This window comes from Peromyscus maniculatus, chromosome 7 (genome assembly GCF_049852395.1).
Source record: "Peromyscus maniculatus bairdii isolate BWxNUB_F1_BW_parent chromosome 7, HU_Pman_BW_mat_3.1, whole genome shotgun sequence".
In the NCBI taxonomy this organism is placed as follows: Eukaryota; Metazoa; Chordata; class Mammalia; order Rodentia; family Cricetidae; genus Peromyscus; species Peromyscus maniculatus.
The window spans coordinates 30,060,604-30,084,829 of record NC_134858.1 but is presented as its reverse complement, the minus strand read 5'-3'; the positions used below and the strand labels follow the sequence as shown (position 1 = coordinate 30,084,829).

The 24,226-nt window shown below is 48.9% G+C and overlaps 1 protein-coding gene and 2 long non-coding RNA genes across 3 annotated transcripts in view; 2 read left to right on the top strand and 1 right to left on the bottom strand.

Moving 5' to 3' along the window:
• The first annotated feature begins 5,190 nt into the window (after positions 1-5,190).
• Positions 5,191-7,998, top strand: LOC143274217 (uncharacterized). The gene is made up of 3 exons (XR_013052672.1): positions 5,191-5,621; positions 6,314-6,739; positions 7,802-7,998. It is a non-coding gene; the product is annotated as an uncharacterized LOC143274217 (long non-coding RNA).
• LOC143274216 (uncharacterized) lies at positions 6,703-8,507 on the bottom strand. The gene is made up of 3 exons (XR_013052671.1): positions 8,294-8,507; positions 7,827-8,127; positions 6,703-7,486 (listed from the first exon to the last, which is right to left on the bottom strand). It is a non-coding gene; the product is annotated as an uncharacterized LOC143274216 (long non-coding RNA).
• A 4,303-nt stretch (positions 8,508-12,810) lies between these two features.
• The window catches only part of Kcnj5 (potassium inwardly rectifying channel subfamily J member 5), a 34,232-nt gene continuing 22,816 nt past the window's right edge, over positions 12,811-24,226 (top strand). Inside the window, exon 1 of the mRNA XM_006994496.4 lies at positions 12,811-13,089. The gene's annotated coding sequence lies outside the window, so the exon portion shown is untranslated. The remainder of the gene's footprint in view (positions 13,090-24,226) is intronic.

Sequence of the window (24,226 nt, the reverse complement as noted above, 5' to 3'; positions counted from 1 at the left end):
CTATTCAAATGCCTTCAATTAGGAAAGAGGTTCAGGATGCGACAGAATCCCAGGGAAGGATTTTGCAAAGTTCCCAGACAGACTCAAGAACAAGTCTTCATTTTGCACGGCGTGATTGCTGGACTGTGGCCTCTTGCTCAGTCTTTCCCTTCTAATCTCTACACTGGTTTCAGATTCTCAGTTACCTGGCATATGTCCCTTTACTATCAGAAGATAAGACAAAGGACATTCCCAGCTGTTCACCCCATGGTCTCACTGAAGTTCCAGGAGGCAGGAGATGCAGCAGGAGCTGGCAGGTGCATAGGCTGCTTTGGCAGGACCCTGCGCCCAGGTTAGCTTGTTTACCAGGCTCTGTTTCCTGATTCCAGCACCCAGCCCTGGCACTGGACATCACTGACATTTGCATAATAAGCATTGGCACTCTGGCCAGTCCAGTGACCTTGCAGGCGACATCCTTCTGGCCGCTTAGCTGATGTGAACAGCTCTCCTCTGTTCCTGTGGCCTATCCCATACAACACTAGATTACTCCTGGATGCCTACTCCCATGTCATGGGACAGTCTTGGTCCACAGGACCAGCCACAAAGTCCAGGTCCTTCTCCATGTTCTCTTAGAGAACATGGCCTCCCGGCCCACCCTTCCCCCAGCACTGGCTTTCTGGGCCTATAGGCCCTGAGGGTTAGGTCATGAGGATTTGATGTCAAGGGCGGGAAACGTGTTAGAATAAGGGCCCCAGATGAGCCTCAGGGAGCTTGGGTGATAGGAAAAACACTGAGTCTAAATCCTGGGCTTGAGGTCTGACTTTGGCATGCCATAACTATATGACCTTGGGGTAATTAAATAACTTTCCTGAGTCTCACCTTCCGTTCCAAAGTGGGCAAACTGTGCGTGCCTTGCGTGCCTTACGTGACTGCGTAGAAACGCCTAGTAACAGCTAACCACGGCTTGCCATCACTTTCTCTCATTATTCGGAACACCAACGCCAAGCGCAGCCAGGAACTGGAAGTCCTCAGCTTCGCCTTGAGTCTTCCGGGCCGTGCACAGTGGAGGCCACCCTTGGTCCTCCACTATAGCACTGAGGCAGAAAAATCTGTCCCAGTGGCTCTGGGGGACAGTTGGAGCTGGGAAATGGGGGTTTGGGGTGATGGGATGCTCTATGGAGCCTGGAGAAGACAAACGGGGCCTGGTTTAGGCAGGGGCCCCAGGCCAAGGGAGCCTTGCTGTCACAGGATCTCGGCCTAACTTCTAAGGCAATCATTACAGCAGCTTTCCTCCGGCTGGCCCTCACACAGCATGTCAGTGTCAGTATGTGACCAGCTGAGGAAGGAAAAGCGATGGCAGAGAGGGATGAGGACTGAGCCTGGTAGCATGGCCCCGTGGCCCCGCGGCCCTGTGGCCCTCAGTCAGGTCTGTCCCTGTCCCCCCAGCTACACTGATATCATGGAACAGGAGTGATTTAGGGCATATCCAATCCTCCTACCCCCAACACTTCTCCCTTGTGCAGCCCACACAGGTCCTTACCCTCCCTGGTTCCATGTACAGGAGGTATGGGCACCAGAATGTGCCCCCTGGCCTTGCAGAGACACTCTTAGCAGAGGAGGGCAATATCCAGACCCTGTCTCACCAACACCCCTAGCTCTTGGTCTCTTCCTGGAAGGAGCACTGGTGGTTGCCAGGTCCAAGGGGAGGCGATTTGCCGACAAGAGGAAGGCAGGAGGGTCTCTTTCTGTGACTCTCTCTCGTGACCTGAGCCTTCTTCTAATTCTCCAATCCACAACAGAGGCAGAGGACTGTCACTCCACGAAGCGACAGTATCCTCTGTCTCAATCCAACCAGCCCAGGCCAGAGTCTCAAGCAGGCCATTGCAGCCGAGGGTGGGGATTTGGGTAAACGCAGTCTTAAGAACTTCCCTTTAAGCAGGGCATGGTGGTGCAGAGGCAGAAGCAGGCGGATCTCTGTGAGGACAGCATGGTCTACAAAGCAAGTTCCAGGATAGCCAGGGCAGTGTAGTGATGAACCCTGTCTGAGAAAACAAACAAACAACAACAACAACAAAAAAAAACTTTAGAAAATCCCAACCCTTTCGTGTCTTCATGTTGAGTTTTTACATTAAGAGGGGGAAAAAAAGAGGGAGAGGAGGGGAGGGAAGAGCAAGAGCGGGGCAGAGCAGAGCAAACAGGAACCCACTGCTCTACCAGGCTCTTTCCAGGAAAAGGCCGCCTCATTCAACAGCTCCAGCTTTACCTCCCACTGAGCACGGCCTCCCTCCTTGCTCAATAGCCCAAACCAAAAGCACTCAGTCTAGCCCACCGTGACAGATTCTAGGTTCAGCCAGCACGGCTGACTCTCCAGGCAGCTCACTCCTGCCGAGAGCCATGTGCGGAGGGACGGAGCTGTCCTGTGTATTTTCGTTCCTACCATGATTAGGGCCTCACTGACTATGAGTTAAGGAATTAGCCTTCCCATCCAGGCAGCAGGAAGCTTGATGGCAATTAGTGAGATGGGTGTTCTTGGGGGGAGGTAGCTGTGCAGGAAAGCTGGTGTCTGGACCTGCAAGGGACCCTCAACACCATGTCACTTATTGGAATATCATGGAAAACAGCCTATCTGACCTCCATGGAGAGTCCCAATCCTCTCAAGTAGCTGCATTTCTGCTCTAAATATATTTACCTAACAATTTATTCACCTGCCACATGTTTAAAGATCTCCTGAGGGGCAGAGAACACAGCTTTATTCAGCACACATCTAAATCCAGCTCAGGTCCATTTCTGAGATAAGGGCCAACAAGTAGTTACAGAGTGAATGATTCCACTGAACGAGTGACCAGTATGAAGATGGCAAGGTATGGAAATGATTGCACTTCGGCTCTCCTCTGTCAGCCCAGTACAAGGCAGCTCTGGAAAAGGCATAAAACTTCAAGAATAAGAACATCTGGGGATAGCAACTCTGGTGTTTCCAAAATCCAGAAAGCACCTGCATTCTACCCTACGCCATGTGTCAGTCTTTCAAGTACTAGAACAAACGCCTGAGCTCATAAATACATAAAAAAGAAAGGTGTGTCTGAGCTTGTTGGGGAATATTATTTTAAGCTGTGTTACTTTTGTTTATGTTGCATTTGTTTAGCTCTGTGAAGCTGTGTTACTGTGCCTGTCTAGAACACCTGATGATCTAATAAAGGGTTCTGATGGTCCAGGTTCTGGTGGTCAGGGTTCTGTAGTCAGGGTTCTGGTAGTCAGGGTTCTGGTGGTCAGGTTTCTGTGGTCAGCCAATATCGAGGCAGGAGAAAGGATAGGCAGGGCTGGAAGAGAGAGAGAGACTATATAGAAGGAGAAATTTAGGAGGAAAAAAGGAGTAGCAGAGGAGGAGGACTCCAGGGGCCAGCCACATAGCCACACAGCAAGCCACGGAGTAAGAGTAAGATTTACAGAAGTAAGAGAACAGGAAAAGCCCAGAGGCAAAAGACAGATGGGATCATTTAAGTTAAGGAAAGCTGGCAAGAAACAAGCCAAGCTAAGGCCGGGCATTCATAAGAAATAATAAGCTTCCCTGTGTGATTTATTTGGGATCTGGGCGGCGGGCCCCCCAAAAGAGTCAAAACAAACAACAGCATGGGCTCACAGTTCTGTAGGTTCCAGTCTGGTTGGCCTATGGCAAGGCTCATGTCTTGGTGGGCACATCCTCATGGAAGCATATAGAAAAGAAAGCTGTCCACCTCATGGCTAGGAGGCAGAAGAGAGAGGAAGAAGAAGAAAGAGCCAGAGTCCACTGTCTCTTCCAAGGGTAGGTCTCCAATGACCTGAAGACTCCTCAAGAGGTTCCATGTCTAAAAGAGTGCACCACTTCCCAATAGCACCAAGCTGGGGGATACAGTTTTAATGCATGGTCCTTTGAGGATATCTCAGATGCAAACACTTTTAATCATTCAGGAAAAAAAAACAGCTGACACTTCAGATCCTGAAAGATACAGATATCTGTGGCACTTCCTGTGATAGATGAGGGAGAGAAGCTGTGTAAAAGAAGTTGGTGGGCTGAGGGTCCACATAGAGATCATCAGGAAGCCTCCAGATCCCTCCTTGACCCTACCCAAACAAAAAGTCCCCTAGCCCTTGGAGAAAAGTGATGATTACATCTCTAAAGACTAGACAACACAAGGTCCTGAACTGAGAGACACAAAGCACCATTAAGGATGGCTTTTTTACCCCAAAGATAATTAGGTGATTATATCCACACTCCATATTAGGGTTCTGTGGTCAGGGTTCTGGTGGACAGGGTTCCAGTGGTTCGGGATATGGAGGACATGATTCTGTGGTCAGAGTTCTGGTGGTCCAGGTTCTGGTGGTCTGTGTTCTGGTGGTCAGGGCTCTGTGGTCAGGGTTCTGGTATCAGGGTTCTGGTGATCAGGGTTCTGGTGGTCTGGGTTCTGGTGATCAGGTTTCTGTGTTTAGGGTTCTGGTAGTCAGGATTCTGGTGGTCTGGGTTCTGGTACACAGGGTTCTGGTGGTCAGGGTTCTGTGGTCAGGGTTCTGGTGGTCAGGGTCTGGTGGTCAGTGTTCTGGTAGACCGGGTTCTGATAGTCAGAGTTCTGGTAGTCAGGGTTCTGGTGGACATGGTTCTGATGGACAGGGTTCTAGTGGTCAGGTTCCTGGTAGTCAGGGTTCTGATGGTCAGAGCTCTGTAGTCAGGGTTCTGGTGGTCTGTGTTCTGGTGGTCAGGGTTCTGGTGCACAGGGTTCTGGTGGTCACAGTCCTGGTGGTCAGGATTCTTGTGGTCAGGGTTCTGATAGTCAGGGTTCTAGTGGTCAGGGTTCTGTGGTCAGGGTTCTGTGGTCAGGATTATTGTGGTCAGGGTTCTGATAGTCAGGGTTCTGTGGTCAGGGTTCTGGTGGTCAGGGTTCTGTTGTTAGAATTCTGTGGTCAGAGCTCTGGTGGTCAGGGTTCTGTGGTCAGGGTTCTGGTGGTCAGGGTTCTGTTGTTAAGGTTCTGTGGTCAGGGTTCTGGTGGTCAGGGTTCTATTGTTAGTGTTCTGTGGTTAGGGTTCTGGTGGTCAGGGTTCTGTTGTTAGGGTTCTGTGGTCGTCACGGTTCTGGTGGTCAGGGATCTGTGGTCAGGGTTCTGTTGTTAGGGTTCTGGTGGTCCGGGTTCTATTGTTAGGGTTCTGTGGTCGTCACGGTTCTGGTGGTCAGGGTTCCAACCTCCACACAAGAGATGAAAGTGTGCCCAGGGAGTTTAACTACCTCAAAAGCAGCTTGCAGGCTTCGAGTTCTGCAGTGAAATGACTCAACCAGAGAATCCTCCAGGGAGCCGGACAGGTACCAAGTCCTAACTGTGGGCTATGGTTTTTTCTTGCCAGGTTACCAGATACTTGAGGAGAACCAGACATGAAAACAAGTGTTTTAGAAAACAGTTCGACAAGGAGAAGAAAACTTCGAACAGAAAAGACACTGCCAGTAACATGATCGTGCAGAAAAATCACAACGGCCCCTGGAAAAAAGGACAGTGCTGAGAGACACCGCTGAGTCACAGAGCAAAAGTAGCTGGGAACGATTTGCTCTACGGATCAGCTATGACTAGAATTGTAACACCCAGGTTGTCCAGCTAGCATGGTGGCCTAGCTCCACTTCTGGGTAAGAAATGGGGAGAGGCCAAGCATGAGGTGGGAATGACAGGGACGGAAGGAAAGTCGGTCTCCATCCTCAGTGGTGTCCATTTAGAAGCATCAACTGTGGTAGAATTATTACCGCAGGAATGTCACTTGGGATAGACAGCAGTGTCCAGAGAAGCAGAAGGGTGGCTTCTGCAAACTGTGAGATGGAGGAAGAAGAGGACAAAATTTTATCGTGTCAAACTGCAGCAATGTCATGCTTCAAATGCGCGCACATATAACTTTAGTCAAGACAAACTACATATGAAAATGAACCAAGGAAAACAGTTCTAGTTAAGGTAGAATCTTTTTCAACCACGAGATGGCGCCATTGGCACCTTGTGGAAACAGGAGAACCAGGCATTTTTTTCCTCCAGGACAGAATTGAGGGGTTATGTTCTTGGTTTTGTTTTGTTTTTTGTTTTGTTTTGTTTTGTTTTGTTTGTTTTGTTTTGTTTTGTTTTGTTTGTTTTGTTTTTACCAATAAAGCTAGGAAAGAAGTGAATCATAAGATTCTTCCTTCCAGGGCATTTGTGTTATCCCCTCCTGACAGCACCCATTCCAACCTGGCAGTGTTCTCCAGGCCTCTGAACCCTAGACTATACAGTATGGTTACCACCTCAAAGCCTGTTTTAATCAAAGGTAACTCATAATTTAACTCTATTTTGTATTCAGGGGCACATTTGACATATGCAGTGGACACACGTGCTATCTCAAACAGAAAAAGCACAGATAACATTCTTTGCCGAGTTCTACAGGGCGGCGCCTCCAGGTAATGCCTGTCCCTCCTGAAGTGACTCTTTCCAGAACAAATCGTACAGTTTTGGTCCTCCCCAGAGTCTAAGCTCCACAAAGTCCAGCTCCGAGTTGTCTTGCCATTCCTTCCATTTCTAGAACCTGGTCCACATCCGTTCTTCCATGGGACAGTATTTGCTGGCTGACCAGCGTGCACCAGGTGCTGTTAGCCCCAGGAGCAAGCGGTGTTCAGGGAGAAGCCAGACTTCCGTGGCTCCTGCAATCACAGAAGTCACAAAAGAGGTCCTCTGCAATTATTCATGGAAAAGAAGAAATAAATGAATCGCCCCTGCGGAGCCCTTCACGGTGACTTTCATAGTTCTCCCCGTCCAGAAATCTAGAGCGCTGGCTTCCAGCCTGCAGAGTTAAGTTCCAAACCCGTAGCCTGGGACACAGGCTGTGCTGGCTAATTTTGCATCAACCTGACACAAGCTGGAATCATTTGGGAAAGGGAACTTCAACCGAGAAAATGTCTCCATGAGATAGGCCCATGGGCAAGCCTGTGGTACATTTTCTAGATCGATGATTTATGTGGGAGGGCTAGGCCCATTGTGGGTAGTGCCGCCTCCAGTCTTGTGGCCCTGGATCCCATAAGAAAGCAGGCTGGTCCAGCCTGGGGAGCAAGGCAGTAGGCAATGTCATTCTGTGGTTTCTGCTTCAGTTCCTGCCTCCAGGCTCCTCCCCCGGCTTCCCTCAGGGATGGACTTACATGCTGTAAGATAAAATAAACCCTTTCCTCCCCAAGTTGCTTTCTGGTCCTGGTTTTATCACAGCAATAGAAACCCTAAGGCACAGGCCCTCCCAGCGGTCAGTGTATTGGTTACCAGACTTCCGTAACCAAATACCGGGCCAAAGGCTAGACACTTAAGAGAATTTTCTCTCTCACAGTTCCAGAAGCTTTGAGACCAGTGTCAAGGCCTGGTTTCTCATGAGCCCTCTCCGCACCCCCCACCCCAGCTTGTATACAACTGTCTTCTCCTTGTGTCCTCCTACGGACTTTCTTCTGTGCCGAACAATTCCTGGTCTCTCTCTGTGTGTCCACATGTCCTCTCTCTACAAGAACATAAGCCAAATTGGATTAGAGCTCACCACAGTATCCTCATACTGATTTAATTAATTCTTTAAAGGCCCTGTCTCCAAACACAGCCACTCACCAAGGTACTGAGGGCTAGGATTTCAGCTTAAGTATTTGGTAGGGACACGGGTCAGTCCATCACAATTAGAAATACTATTCTAGAATCTAAGGAAAGTGGTTTCTGCTAAGAGCTCCGAGACACCGCTGATGACCGCACCTGTTGGGCCCTGACCCCCGTTCCTTGGGCGGCTGTTGCCATGCTTGCTGACCTTGATCAGATGTCCTCCCTGCAGGTTCCCTTCCTCCTGAACAGCTTACCTGAGGTTCCTTGTTTGTGTATCCTGCATTTGGTGTAAAGAGCTAGGATACGAGAATGTAAAACATCTGTAGTGAACTTCTGCCCTCCGGGTTCTCCCACTGTGCTGCAAGCCTGTATTTAAGGTTTCCTCCCTCCTTCAATAAACGGCATTCGGCATTCTATTGAGACGAATGACCCGCTGTCTTGTCTCTGTTTTTAATCCTCAGCCCCTCGCTCCGACATGGTGAACGGGTGGTAGCACGGGCCACTGCACGCGCCAGCCGGAAGGACACTTTCTCCCTTGAGTCTGCTCCTCCAAGGCTGTTGAGGAAATGACAGACAGGGGCTTACAGGAAGCATCCAGCATATGAGAGCATAGTAGGCACTCAGCTGATTACAATCTGCCACATCAGTGCTCTCCCCAAATTCCTGTAGCACCTCCCTCCCGACACCACACACTTCCAGTCCCTGAACCCAGGGAGCTCACCTGGCCATTTCTGCTCCTATCCATCCTCCTGTGAAAATCCTGGTCTCCTTTCCAGGCTTGTTCTCTGCTGTAGCCTGGCAGCCAGGAGTCAGCCCCAGCTGATTGCTGGATTGCTCTCTCTGGGCTTCATTAACATTCTTATCAGTTCCACACCACCAGCCAAGTATCCAGGAGGAATTAAAAGCCACGTTGTGAGTCTGACTTTCTCTGTACACCTGCTGACCTTCCCTATTTTATAGGAGGTGTTTTGGGTCCAGGTCCATTATGCTTGTTACCTTCTCCTACAGTATCCATCCAAGTGTCTCAAACACTGCAAGCCTGCTGCTGCATGTGAAATGATTCACAATCCCCTAACCTCTGCCTGTCTCCAGATCCCCAGCCAGGCCTGAACACTTGCTGCTCCCCTACACGTATGGAAGGCCTCTCCAACCAAAGCAAGCACAGACCATCCAGTTCAACCACCTCGTGCCACAACAAAGCTAGCACAATTTTCTTTTCCCCTTCTTTGAAACTCCACAGACAGAAGTTTCATTTTTCACTATTAAAACTGTAGCAACCTTGGGCAAATGAAAATTCTTCCTTCTCAAGTTGGGAACTGTCACGGTTGGTTTCACTGAAAGGAATCATCTTACAGCTCTGGGGTCTGTGCGGCCTATGTTACGACACTGCCGCTTCAGAGATATTATTAAGGAATGTAGGAACAACTTAATACTAACGTTTGTTACCAAGTTCATGCCCAGGGAGTGGTCTCTCATACAGTGTAGACACTCCGTGCCTTGATGGGACAGAGTGAGGTGGTGTAAGATTTCACCATGTTCCTCAGAATGGCATGCAGTTTAAAATTTATAAATTGAGTATTTCTGAAATTTTCCATTTGATTTATTCAGACCACAGCTGACTGCTGGCAACTGAATCCAGAGAAAGTGTAACAGTGAACGAGGAGGGACTGGTCAGTGTTCACTGATTGGATAGTGCTCTCTCTCTCTCTCTCTCTCTCTCTCTCTCTCTCTCTCTCTCTCTCTCTCTGTGTGTGTGTGTGTGTGTGTGTGTGAGCGTGCATGCACGTGCAATTTTAGTATAAAGAAATGTTAAGAACAGAAAAAACAAATTCAGGTTGCTAATTCTTGAGGGAAAGGCAGGTACTACCATAGGGGGTTCAGTAGCAAATTGCATGGATGCCATCTGACTGTTAGTTAAAAATTTGGAAATAGTTCATTGATTGATATCTACTGTTCCTCTGTTCCTGGAGAGCTTGTTAACATACACAGTAATGTATGAGAGATTCTCCTAGCATGAGAAAAAAGTACTAAAATATTTGTCTTAGAAGAGATTTAGTTAGGATTTCAGAGTATAACTCAACAAATTCTTTTAATTAATATTTTATCTGGCAGGAAATATTTATGAGACATTACCAGCCTCATAAATGCAAATGCAATTTCTATAAATAGGAGAAAAACTAATTTCCTGTAAGTGTCATATTCTAAAGAGGAAGACGTTAACTGTGAATTCAGCTCCTGCTCATGGAAGAGGGGAAGAGAGGTACAGAGAAGACACAGAGGAGGTGGTCTGCACGCTAATTAACCGTGAGAACACACACCAGTTCTGCTGCTTTCTTGTGCCTCTCTCTCATTTGCAGACAATGAAAGACGCACTTAGCACCTTCCGAGCTCTCTAAGTAGAGCTGCCCCCTGTCCTCAGATGCCATCTGGGCGGAAAAGTCCAGAACGCCCTAAGTCTGCAAATTTGTGAACACTGGTCAGGACTAGAATCCCAACCACCACTTCTCATTTTTCAGGCCCAGGCTAAAAACCGGACATGGATGTTTCTGTCTCTGGCTTATGGTCCCAGCATTCAGAGAATATTGTCAAAGCAGTACTGCCCAGACCATCCTGTTGTGTTACAAATTCTGCCATGTTCCGTCAAGAGGCAGACAGAACACCGTGTTCTCTATACTAATCCAAAGAACACCGTGTTCTCTACACCAACCCAAAGGCCACTGCTGCTACAGGATGGAACATGGAGCCAAGCTCAGCAAATGCTTCAAGTGGGCATTAGCTGGATCTCAGAGCAGCACAGCTTCTCGTGATAACTAGGAAATCAAAGAGTTAAATACTCCTACGGAGTGTTAAGCCAGCACATACTGGTCACTCTGGCTAGTTTTGTGTCAACTTGACATAAGCTAGAGTCATCTGAAAGGAGGGAACCTCAATTGAGAAAATTCCTCCGTAAGATCTGACTGTAGGACATTTTCTTAATTAGTGATTGAGGAGAGAGGGCCCAGCCTGTTGTGAGTGGTGCCATCCTGTGCTGGTGGTCCTGGGTTCTATAAGTCAGAAAGCAGGCTGAGCAAGCCATGATGAGCAAGCCAGGAAGCAGCGCTCCTCCATGGCTGCCTCATCAGCTCCTCCCTCCAGTTCCTGCCCTGCTTGAGTTCCTGTCCTAACTTCCTTTGGTAATGGACTATGATGTGCAAGCTTAAGCCAAATAAACCCCCGTCCTTTCCCAACTTGCTTTTGGTCACAGTGTCACATCATAGCAATAGTGACCCTAACTAGGGACAATGAGATGAGCACAAAGACAAAGTCCCTTGAGGGACAGACAGATGATTCCTTGGGTAACAGAGTAGGCCACAGTGAGTAACCAGGGGCAGGTGCTGGCCTGGTGGCACTTAGCTCTGTTCCTGGGTGGGCTAGGACAGTGGCTTTTTGGTGCTGCTTTCTGGCAAGACTGTATAGTTGCACATCAGGCCCAGTGACGGGCATATTTCTCCTTGTCATTGACTAAGCCAGCTTCCTCGTCATGGCCACCATTCATATGATAAATATTCTCCCAAACACAGGAGCTAGGGCCTGGGGATACACAAGCACAGTCAGGCTGTGTTCACTTGGGGGGCCAAAGACAGCTTACTCTAAGCCTAGTATTTGGGGTATTGAACCCCAAAGGCTGGGTAACAGACAGAGAGGAGCTAGAGTTAACTCCACTGAGTTTGATAGGCTCCCCTGAAGGCACCAGCAGATGTCACCTGCTGCCTCTCCCCAGACAGCAGCCCTCCCTGTGTAGAGCGGCATTTCTGTCTTTCCTACAGTTCACAGGAATCGAAGAAGAGAGTTCTCTTTGCTCAAGGCCGGGAGTCCACACAAGAGGGGGAGCGGGAGTTTCAGACAGCAAGAAGGATCTGGGCTGCACAGAGACAAACAATGAATCCCGGAAGGATGTTCAGCCTCCAGAGCGGCGGCCAATGGAGCACATATATGGAGAATGTCGAACAGAAAATGAAATAGAATCGGGAGATCTGACGAGATGCAGAGAACGTGGATACAGAATAATGTTCAAGCAGAGGACTGGAAGGTGGGTGGGTTTGTGCTCAGTGGAACACGGGGATTCAGGAGTGCGCCATTAATACCGTTATCAGACAGCTTTCTGCTTAGAATACTTAATAATACAACAACATACACAGGACTTCATTTCAGAAATGACATGGTATTTTTAATATTTTATATATAAAGCCTTTGGGAAGAGACAAAGAGAGAAGTAGGGCAGTGGGGGTTAAGGCCAACCATCTTCCCCGGAGACAGTTTGGGTGTCACTTGTCCTTCCATGAAAGGCCACTTCCCTGCCATTCCCACCTAGCTATAGGTTGCTTAGGAGGTGGGGCCTCAGGAGAATGCCCGAACAACATACACCCATTCCCTTCTCTCTTCTCTAGACTTTCACCTCCAGCCAGAGGTTCAGACCTTCAGAAGCTGGTCCAGCTACAGGAGCCAAACTCATCAGCGTGGTTAGCGCTGGGATATAGCTTGAGGTGGTACCAGGACTAGGACTCCTGACTTCCCTAGGAAGGAAGGTCCCCACCTGCTGCATTGGCTCTCTGGAAAGGCACGGAAGTTCTGTCAACGCGCCCCAGAGTGACTGCGCAGTCCCTACAAGGCTCTGAGCCTGCATTTTCTGCCCTAAGAGTTTCTCCTGTCTGCACCTCCACACCCTCTAAACGTAGGCACGAGGGGTGCTCACACAGTCGCGGGGGCGCTTACACACGCGCGATCACACACACACACACACACACACACACACACACACACACACACACACACACACAGGTACACCCGAGCCTCTCCACATATACAAGGGAGGCTCTCACACACTCACATCCACCGGTGCAGGTCTCGGACTCTCACATTCGAGTGGCTAGAAGCAAAGGATCATCACCCGGGAGGTCCAGGAGGGAGGTGGCGAACCAGGGGAGAAGCAGAGAGCAGGGGACAAGAGAGTAAGGCGGAGGCTGCAAGCTCTCTCCGATCAGCCTCCAGCACCCGACCCCTTGCCAAGTGACTGCGACCCCTGGCACCAACAGCCCCCACCCATCTCCACTATCTGCCCCATTGTGCATGCATTTCCCCCATTACTGCCTTTCCTTGTTATTCTCCTTTGCCTGTGGCCCTTTAAATCGCGTTCTTATCCAGAGATTCAATTGTAGGGGGACAGAGGGAGGAGAACCCAGGGGGACGGGAGGGGATGGGGCGGGAGAAGAGAGAAGGGCGGGGAGGAGAGGGACAGCAGTGAGCCTCCTGCTGCTCTCTCTAGCTAGAAGGGCGAGGCAGACCCGTGAAGGGGCGGGAGGTTTAGACGCCTCTGCCCGCAGGACTCGCGACTCCAGAGTAGCTCAGGGCAGCTGCCAGGAGGTCGGCAATGCCTGAGGCTAGGGAATCCCCGGGAGAGCCCTGAGCGCCACCTGCACCGCCTAGGAAGGACCGCCCGAAGTTAGCCCCAGGGGTTCAGAGAAGCTCCCTTCTCGACAAGTAAGTTGTCTCCTTTTCCCTTGCATCCCTCCCCAGCCCAGCGACTCCCCAAGCCGGACTGGCGCCGGGGATCCTTTGGTTCTGAAAGCAAGCTCACACCCACCCGAGAGCCTGCTAGGTTGAGACGGGATGGGAACAAGATCCCGAGGTCCAAAGTTCAGCAAACCGGAGCTGGCCTTGGCCGCTCGCCGCCCAGAGATGAGGAGTCCAGCCTCCCGAGGACTGTAAACGCCCCCGCTCCGGGCGCCAGACCCGGATACCTGGGCGCCCAAACCTTCCATCTTAGGCTTGCCCAGCCGGGCTGTGGGAGGAGATAACGAGAACCTTGCTCCCATTAGCAGCTCTACCTTCTAGCAGGGGCCGAGATGACCCGGTGAGGCGAACCCCTGAACCTTAGACTCTCGGCTGGCTTCAGCAGCTTGCTTTCTGATCAAATTGGGAAGCCTCTCTTGTGGTGCTAGCCCTCCCCTCTGCGCTGGCTGCTACCTGCATGCTTGCTTTCTTTTTAAAACATCTTTGCCATTATTTAAAAAAAAAAAAAAAAAAGGATGAAGATAAAAGCTGGAGGAGGGTGAGCACACCGTCACAGTACTTTTTGTTTTTATTTTTTATTGATGAATGTCTCTCCCTGAAGATCTGCCCTGTAGCCCCTGGTTCTGTCAGGGCTTCCCTCAAATGCAAGGGCAGGCCACTGGGAGTGGGGCTCTTCTGTTCTGGGGCTGTGGAACAGACTTGGATTAGTGCTGGCTCCTCAAAATTCCACAGGATACCCCCAAGAGGGAGTGGAAGCTCTAGCCTGCCCAGTGTCCGTGCTAAGAAATGGAGACCCTTTCAAATACAAGATGATGCGCGGGAATATGCATGTTTACCAAGAACTCTTTGATCCCTCTCAGTTAAACTGGGACTTCCAATCCTATCCTGCAGGTTAGAAACGTAGCCCAGGGAGGATGAGTAACTTGCTTGTAGCACACAGTGTATGGACAGGAGATTCTCATCTCTATCTGTCTCCAAACCATACATACCTATTCTTTGACACAAGCAAGCTGCCTAGTTCACAGAGCACATTCCCCCCGTGGGAAAGTCAGGGAAAGCAGCTAATATTTATGGGACTGGGATGTTGAGCTGAGACAGGGTCTTATGACTTAACCTGGACACAGGTCCTGTAAGGCAGAGCTTGCTTGGTTTTCCTGTTTCTCGAAGGAACTAAAGCAAAAGGAACTCTGGGCCCTCAAGGGTGCTCCTAATCTTCTCCGTCCATGCCTTTCCTTAGGTGCAGTCTCCTCTGCCCCCATCGTTATTTTGTTCTGAGAGATGCGGTACCACTATATAGCTGCTGCTCACTGTGTAGACCAGGCTGGCCTTGAATTCAAAGATCAGCTCACCTCTGCCTCTGGAGTGCTGGGATTAGAGGCATGACCCGCGGTGCCTGTTTTAGGTGAATGTAGTCTTAAATCCCATCCCAGGGTTTCCTAGGCTGTGGTAGGTGAACAGAAGAGAATGATGCTGTGGGATTTAGAAGAGGATTGAATTAGGTTCCGACATAAAAGGGTTGGCTAGACTCCTTGGGATCGTAGACTACTGAACAGGTCTTACAGGGCAAAGGTCTGCTTCCATAGGGAGTTCTAGGGCTCAGGGTGTGCTTGGGAGCACAACTGAATCAGGTCACCACTGAAAGAGAAACTATCACAGAAATAATTTCATCCTCCAACAACACCCAGCCATCTTCCCCAGACTTACTACCTAGCTTTCCAACAGAAAAAGGGCCCAGCACTCTGGCATTGCCTCTCCAAGACAGCTACCAACTGCTGGCTACTCAGAAGCAGCATTTCTTGCTTTGGAGCATGTCTGTTTTAAGCATAAAATGAATGCGTTCTATGCTCCATCTAGCAAGCAGGTCAGCTGTGGGAGGAGGGAAGACGGGAGGGAGAGCAGGAGATGGACAGGGCTGGTCATCCCCTCTGCCCAGAGCTGTCTGCCTCTGTCCAGAGCTGTCCTGAAGCTGAAATACTTACTCTGTATAAAGTCAGGTCTCAACAGGATTCCCCAGTAAAGATTCCCCTGAGGCTGCCTTCCACATCCTGGGCATGCAGAACACCTCTCTGTAGGTCCCATGGACATGTCAATGTGTCCCTGTGATTATATCTCATTGGCCTTGCTTCCTCTGGTACATGATGCACAGACTGCAAAGTCTTTCTAGCGTCCTCTGCAACTGTGTAACTGAGTTTCTGATCCATCAGTTGAGGAGCCTTCTAAGGCTGCTGTAGTCATTTGTGATGAAGTTTACTCCACAGCAGGGGGCCCAGTCTTCAGTTTCTACTCACTTTTAAGGTGCTAGGGATTCTGCATGCCTTCTGGGGCCAAGCCACTGGAATGTATGCTGGAAGTTCATATACCTGAACACTCCATCCACTTCTGAATGTTATTTAAAATCAGTTCAGCAGTCAGTTGATTTCCTAGCATACATCAGGAATAGATAATTTTTGGAGTCTTTTGAATGTAATCAAAGCAGGGTTATTTTCCATTAAGGACATTAGCTAAAGCTTGCCTGTATTTTCCAAGCCTATACTGACCAGACTTTTAGGCAGGGAGCGGAGGACAACGGAAGGAAACTGAGTGGGGGCAGGAATCCGTGGTGGCTCAGTGGATCCGTTTTTAGACCAAGCTTTTCGCTGTGTGAACTGGTCACTGAGAGGCAGTGTTTCTGAAGGGGCCGATCGTCCACTGTCTGCTGAGACACTTGTCGGCTATAAAGAACAGTTTCCTTCTTTCTTTCTTCCTCTTCTTCCCCTCTAGAGACAGGAGAATGAGAGTTCCGATACAAAGAATTACAGGGAGAAATTTGAACAAAATTACCTAAGTGTATTTTTTTTTCTTCAAAGCAGCTTAAGAAGCGGCTTTCTCTGAAATTGTTTTTAAAGTGAGGAGAGGAACCCAACGGAAGGGACTGGGTGGCTGTCCTGGGCGTCTAGTTCCTCCTGCCTCGACTTTCTGATAAGGGAGCTATTCCTGTCCACAGAGCCCAGGGTGACAGCAACCTTTGCCAAGAGCTGGGTTAAAACTAAATGTCAGGAACAAACCTTCAACACACGACCCTGGAGATCCTGGCTGGAACTTAAATGTTAAGTCCTGCCGTCATTCGGGACCAGAGCAGGCTGGGAGCAAAGGTCAGGGTTAATCTGACCGGTTAGCAGGTAGCAACAGCACTTCCTGGTCACCAAGGACAAACCCAGAGGCTGACCAGAGTCTGGGCAAGATGATGAAGGGGAAGGAGTCGGGTTGGGTTTGGCGGGCACGTCTTCATGGCCCTGACTTGGCTCTTGGGGCTGGGAATGCTCTCTTTCTCTCTCTCTCTCTCTCTCTCTCTCTCTCTCTCTCTCTCTCTCTCTCTCTCTCTCTCTCTCTCTCTCTCTCTCTCTCAGCTTCTCTCACATTCCAGGCTCCCGCTATCACAAGCAGGGAGACCAGAGTGCAATTACCTTCCATCGCCTCTTCTGGTCAGAAGAGAGGAAGAAAGCAAGAACAGAGGACTCTGAGATTTGGGGCCAAGCCTCTGTTCTAAGATTCTGTCCCTCGTCCATCTTGACCCAGCTCTGGCCTCTAAGAATTTGATATTTGAACTTGGTGGGGAATGGGTCAGAAGAGCAACCTACATGTGGTACTGCCTCTGTGCCAAGAAGGTGGCTGTCTTTAGTGAAACAGAAGCCATGGGCATCCCTAGGGTCCTTCCATAGGAAAGCTGTCATGACAACCAGCTGACTTTCACAGCAGAACAGGACCCCACTGACCGTCAGAGTGCCAAGGTCTTTCCTGCCCTGGTCAGATGGGCTTGGTTGTTTTGTTAACCAATCTTCATGACATGAACTAAAAAAAAAAAAAAAAATCACTCACATCCCTTCAAAATACAAATGAAGCCCCTGCCTTGTGCAAGTACCTGAGATAGAAGGTGGGCTCATTTACACACTTGCCTGCCCTACCCTGGGAGGGGTATAAATTAGAGCCCAGTTGGGAAGTGACAAGAAGACACAGGCAGAAAGTCCTTACAAAGACAGCCTCAACTAAGGGATGCAGGGAAGGCTTCCATGGGGCCTGGCAAAAATAGGTCTTCTGGTGGCAGGTGAGTGGCTTGGAGCGTGGCCTGTAGACACAGGACAGTAAGGGAGCAGGATGGAAGAGCAGGGGCTGAGAACTGGAGCCTGGGGCTGGCTGGGCATGGGCTCCTGATGGTCCTCAGGGTCCGGCACTGACTCAAGTATGGCTCTCCCTCCACTTCTCATAAACGCTCACACCAACACCATTTTATTTCCCCCTCCCTCCTTCCCTCCCTCCCTCCCTCCCTCCCTCCCTCCCTCCCTCCCTCCCTCCCTCCTCAACCTGGATCTTTCTCTGACTGTTTTCTTACTCTTTTCTGACTATACCTGCCCTTTGGGCTTTCATAACCGGGTTGCTTTTTTTCTTTCTTTCTTTTCTCCTTTTTTCCACTACATCCGTCACTCTCTCATTCCCTTTATTCATTTTTTATTTACTCTTTAGATCATTGTAGACTCATGCGCAGTGTAAGAGATGACCATCAGGGGCTGGAGAGATGGCTCAGCGGTTAAGAGCACTGGCTGTTCTTCCAGAGGTCCTGAGTTCAATTCCCAGCAACCACAGGGTGACTCACAACCATCTATAATGAGATCTGGTGCCCTCTTCTGACCTGCAAGCATGCATGCAGACAGAACACTGTATACATGATAAATAAATAAATCTTTTTTTAAAAAAAGAAATGACCATCAGAGCACTGTTCCATATCTTCACCCACTGTCTCTCAGCAGTAACATCTGGCAAAACTGACCGAATGGTCGCCAATAAAACTCTGCTTACATACATATGGACCTGTTGTGTGTTGCCTCATTCTCACCATACAGGTTCTGAACCACCCTGCCCTCTCCTCAGCCCTGGCAGCCACTCTTCTGCCCTCTATTTCAATCTTTTTATTTTTAATATCAAGAATATAATAGAAGTAGGATGATACTTTTGGGTTTGACTGTTTTCTCTCAATACAATTACCTAGAAATTTGTATTCTTCTGTGTATATGTGTGTTTGTATGTATATATGTATGTACGTGCGTGCGTGTATGTGTTTGTTGTTGGTGAGAGTCCATTATATGAAAATATGACCGTTTATTTAACCACCCACCCATTAAAAGACATCTGAGTTTGTCCCAGTTCAGAACTATTATACAGTGCTTCTATTAATATTGATGAACTGGCTTTATGTGAACATGTTTTCAATTCTCCACAATAAATGCCCAGAAATACAATTTCTGGGTCATATGGTAGTGGTATGTTTAGTTAAAATTTTTCAAAAGTCAAGGATAGACAGCTTAGTGGTTAAGAACTCATATTGGCTGGGAGGTGATGGCACACGCCTTTAATCCTAGCACTCAGGAGGCAGAAGTAGGTGGATCTCTGTGAGTTCAAGGCCAGTCTGGTCTACAGAGTGAATTCCAGGACGACCAGCACTACACAGAAAAACCTTGTCTCAAAAAACCAATCAACCAACCAAACAAACAAACAAGCAAACAAAGCACACACACACACACACACACACACACACACACACACACACACACACACAAAAAAAAAAAAAAACCAAAACTCATATTGCTCTTTGGGTAAGCTGAAGTTTGGTTCTCAGCACCCATATCTGGTAGCTCACAACCACCTGTAACTCATGTGCATGCACACACATCAATGAATAACAAAATAGACCGTTTTTTTTAAAAAAAATGTAAACTGTCTTTCATGATGACTCCATCATTTTACATTTCTACCAGCCGTGACGAGCGGCCCAGCTTCTCTGCATCCTCGCCGACACTTGCTGTCACCCCCGTCCTTCAGCCTTTCTGACAGGTGTGTACAGTAGCTTACCGTGGTGTGCTTGCATTTTCCCCACAGACAACAAGCTAGCACCTTCCAGGGTGCTCATTCGCTCTCTGCATATGCCACCAATGTCTTCGGCCTGTTTTCTAGCTGCCTTCTCTCTGAGTCTCTGTTCAGTTCGGGAGTTCTTTATGTAGTGTGTGCATTAGTCCTCTGTCAAATATACACTCGGCAAGTATCTCTCCTCCTTGATCATCTGTCCTCTCAGCTCCTTAGAAAGTCTTTTTCCAAAGCAGATGTTTTCAGTTTAGATGAACAGTGTCAGCTTTGTGTTTTATGGGTTCTGCTTTTGATGTCAAGTGTAAAAACTCTGCCTGGCTGCCCTAGATCCTGAAGCATTTTCCATATGCTCTTTCCTATTCTTACAACTAAGATCCATATTGAGGGTTTCTCTCTCTCTCTCTCTCTCTCTCTCTCTCTCTCTCTCTCTCTCTCTCTCTCTTTCCTTCCTTCCTTTCTTATTTTTTTCTTGTTTTTATTTTTATTTTTTTTTTTGGTTTTTTGAGACAGGGTTTCTCTTGTGTAGCTTTGCGCCTTTCCTGGGACTCACTTGGTAGCCCAGGCTGGCCTCGAACTCACAGAGATCCGCCTGGCTCTGCCTCCCGAGTGCTGGGATTAAAGGCGTGCGCCACCACCAGCCAGAGACTTCAGTTCACCCCCACTTCCCCATGGATGTCAGATCGCCCCTTCCTCATTTGTTGAAAAGGTTATCTTTTCTCCATTGAATTTCTTTTGCACTTTTTTTGAAAATAAATGAGCCAAGAATGTTGAGCATCTTTGTGAAGGTCTCTCTGGCTTTCTGTTCCTTTGCTCTATATGTGTCTCCATCTCACACCACATTCTTGTTTACTGTAGCTGTGTAGTAAGTCTTGAAACTGGGTAGATTGATCCCTTCTGTTGTATTATTGGTTTTTTTTTCAAAGTTATTTTATCTAAGCTAAACTGTTTGTCTCTCTAATAGATCTTAGCAAAATCTTTATGTGAAAGAAAACACTTGGGATGAACTTCGTGTCAGTCCGGGAAAGCGCCCCTCTTTATCACATTTATTCTTTCAGTCCACAGACCTGGTGCTCTCCTCCGTTCATTTAGCTCTCCTTTGATTTCCTGCATATCATCATCAGTTCTTTCCCCCTCTGCCAGCCGTTCACTGTGTGCCCCCAGAGTCATTTGATTTCTCAGTTCACTTCCTGGAAAACAGGTCAGACTGCACCCATCTTGAAATGGCATAGAAAAGACGGAAGATGGCGGATGGCAGGAGTCTCACAGGAAGTACGCAGTGACACGTGACACATGACCCCTTGACACACGACCCTTGACACATGACCCCTTGACACATGACCCCTTGACACATGACCCCTTGACACATGACCCCTTGACACATGACCCCTTGACACATGACACACGACCCCTTGACAGGTCTTTTGTAGTTCTTGCTTCCTTTTCTCTTTGCTTCTCAACCCTTTTTTGTTTGTTTGCTTGTTTGTTTTGGAATTTTGGGTTTTTTTTTTGTTTTGTTTTGTTTTTTGAGACAGGACTTCTCTGTGCAGCCCTGGCTGTCCTGGAACTCGCACTGTAGACCAGGCTGGCCTCGAAGTCACAGAGATCCACCTGCCTCTGCCTCCCCAGTGCTCTGGGATTGAAGGTGTATACCACTGCCCGGCTGCTTCTGAACTCTTGTCTCCAGTCCTCTGCCTTCTATTTTTCTTCTAGTCTTCCTGCCTCTCCCTTTTCCATTCATTCTCCCAAGACATTTATATCCTCCCTGTGTACGGGATCTGAGGCCATTCTCTCTCCCTTGTGTTCCTGATGCTGAGGGAGACTCTAAGGCGGCCAGCCTGGGTTTTAAACTTAGAACAACAACTTGGTGCTTTGAATGCAGTTCCCACACCCTGTGCCTGTTTCCTGGACCAGACATGGGAAAGTACTACCAACTCCATGTCTTTTCTGAAGGGACTAAATAAACAGTACACACAAAGTGTTCCGAATGAGTGTGTCCTGGCCTCCCGTACCAGTAGGTTTCCGCTGTAATTCTGGGGGCCATACCTAATGTACCCTGGTTCCCATCTGCCCTGTCACCCCCTACCCTTTCACCTTTACATAAACATCTGGATATTCACCTCATGTGCTTTCTTGATGTTGTCTTCTCTGTACTTCTGTGTGATACTCTCTAATCATCCCTGACAAATTGGCACCAGCCCAGGAAATCTGTTCCCCAGGCCTTGGAGAGGAAACAAGTAGTTTTTCATTTTGACTTAATTATTAATCCCCTTCATTATCTAATGCAGAATTCATACAGTGCGGGGTTACAGTGACGAAATGTATTAGAATTTCGGAAGTTGCTTTCATAGAGATGGCAGGCTTGAATAGAAAAAAAAATAGACAGATACAAATGTGGGGAAAATGTGAAAGGAATTAATTTGATTTTCATGCCTTTTTGTTGGTGATTTTTCATACATCTTCTGCAGAGGACTGGCAGGGTACCTGCGCACGCACTGTACAAGTATACCACAGCCAAGCATCATAGTGAATGGATGTGAGCTGCAGTGGGCAACCCCCCCGCAGGTCTTTGGGGTGAGCCATGAAACATTCTAGTTTAAGGAAGTTAGCGGTCCACTCCACAGCTGTACTCAAATCGTTTTTCTAACAGTCTCTGCATTTTCTCCAAGTGAAGTCCCTAAGCAGAATGCTAGGTTTCTCTCTTCTGGTCTCAGACAAGATAGCCATGTCCCTAGAAAGCCCACAAACACTGTCTAGTCCCCTCTCTGCTTTTATCTCAATCACAACTCTCGGAGTTTTTGCTTCTTTAATGACAAGATAGCCAGGGGATTGGTCCCCAGTTCCTCTAATTAGGCACTTATTTCTCCCCAGACCCCAGTAGCCTATGCAGGAGGCGTTATGACTTCCTTAGACAGGTGATAGAGAATCCGCCAAGGATGCTGTTTGAACCAGCAGCCAATCACCGCCTTCATCTGGGCAGCCTGAGGTTCTGAGGGCCCCAAGCTCACCTCCTGGTGCACCGTCAGCTGGTCCCTTGGTTGTGCAGCTAGAAGTCAGGGCCCCCTGTGAGGCCTGCTGTGAAATCATTCCATGTTCCTATTACAGCCTCAGCGTTTCTGTTGGCGGCTTCCTAGGAATGAGGGGCAGGATGGGTGCTTTCTCGGGTACCTCTACTTTGCAACTCTAAAATGGAACTAATGCTATCGGAGTCTCATGAGCCAGAGAAAGAGCTTTGGAAGAACCCCACAGAACTGCAGACACCATTGCTATCCCATGATCATAATTCTGTACAGTAGTTGGGCCAGTAGTATTAACACCACACCTGCCCTTAATGCCAATTCAAGTGAAGGGGGTCCGGGACCTTACACTGGAATTTGGCAGGCTCAGATGGCAAATAGTTTCTTCAGCATGATGATTCCCACGGGCAGTTTTCATTCCTTATGGGAAAGAGACAAAGGGTGGAGATCAATTGGGTAAATGTGGTCCAGGGAACAGGTGTGGCCAGGAAAGGCAGGATTATAATCAACTAGCCAAGATCATTGGATTCTGATGGACAAGTAGGAGCTTGGATAGCGTGGGCCTGGTGCTGGCTCTGCTTCTTCTTGTCATGTGGCCTTGGGCAAGTTCCCCTCCTGCTCTGAATCACAGTCTCTATCTGCACAATGGGTGCATAATATTTACTACATAATATTGTCACGTTAACATACATAAAGCCCCCAGTTCAGAGTTGTCAGTGTGTCATACACACACACACACACACACACACACACACACACACACACGCCACATCGCTTTCAGAGCTTTTCTACAAAGAAGTCAGTATAACCTGCTTCAAGAGATGCACTGAACACATGCTTAAAATGAAGCTAGCAGAGTTTGAACACAGCACAGCCCCCTTTCTGTGCATATTGCTCTGGCCTTGATACATGAATCCAAATGTGGCACAGCTGAGAGACTCAGCTGCAACTTCAGGTCGCTGTCTTCCTCCCCTGCTCGACTGGGCAGTAACTGGACCTGTGCTGAAGGGCCATTTTCAGGACTCTCCTCTGAGGAGCAGAGGCAGCTAGGATGCAGGCCAGGGGCATCCCGAGCAGAGGAGCCTGCGAGTTTGTGACAGATCCCCAGGGATGGAGTCTGCGCAAGGCTGATGGAGAGCAGCCCTCACCCAGCCCTGGCTTCCGCTTACAGCTCCCGTTGGTGGAGCTCTTCTCAGCCCACAGCCCAGCCACCAGAGCATCGTGCAGAGATAGAGCCCCGAAGCGATGAAGTGTCCCTTCTCACACCATCTATTCCTAGAGTCACATTGTCCCTGGCTCTACACTCCACTAAGTGCCCCTTGCCCTGCTCCTGGAGCATGGCCTATGCTCGTCACTCCCCCCTAAAGCCACAAGAGATCTTATTACTGTGGCTATGGGAGGACCTCTTTCTAGGGCCTTCTGCTTATGACCGAACCATGCATTCCCCAAGCCCTTGAGGTCCCCTGAGGATTAGCAACAGCCTGGGTGTAAGCACTGGCACCCGCATTCAGCTCTACTTACGTGGCAGGGCTCCACAGTCCCGCTATGCCACCATGACTGACAGCTGGTGGTGGGCATCCATTGCATCTGAGACCGAAGGCAGCAGAGAGGTGACCTGCTCTACTCCCTTGTCCTTACAGCCTCCCTGAAGGACTTGCAGTCAGAACTCTCTGCCCATTGAGAATCTCGCCACCACCATTAGTGAAATGGTGGACCATGGCCCACGGCCCAGTGTGCTGCTCTCTCTCCGCAGCCCTCTAGAAGCGGGTGCTTGCTCATGAGGAGAAGGTGTGCTCTGTGGGGTGCAGGGTGCCCTGGCAAGCCATCTGCATGACAGAGAGGCTGGGAGGACAAGGCTGTAGGAAGTAGCCAGGGCTTGTGGGAACAGAGGAGACAGCCCTGGACCCCTCTCTGTTGGGGAGTGTGCCCAGATTGAAGGCCCTGCCTCCTTCTGTCCTGAGGACTGACAGTGCTTGTGTGTTAATGAAAAGAGAAAGCTTGTAGGAAAAGTGTGGCTTTATCTGGACCCTTAGTGTCAGGATCACCATACTCAAAGTACAGTCTACCTCATTCAGGGAGGAGGTCCTCTTCCCCTCAGCAGCCCAGAAACATAGCAGATGCTGAGCCAGGTTCACAGACGCCTTTTTCTTTACCTTGAACAGTGTCTCCAAAATTGAACCCATTATCATCATACAAAA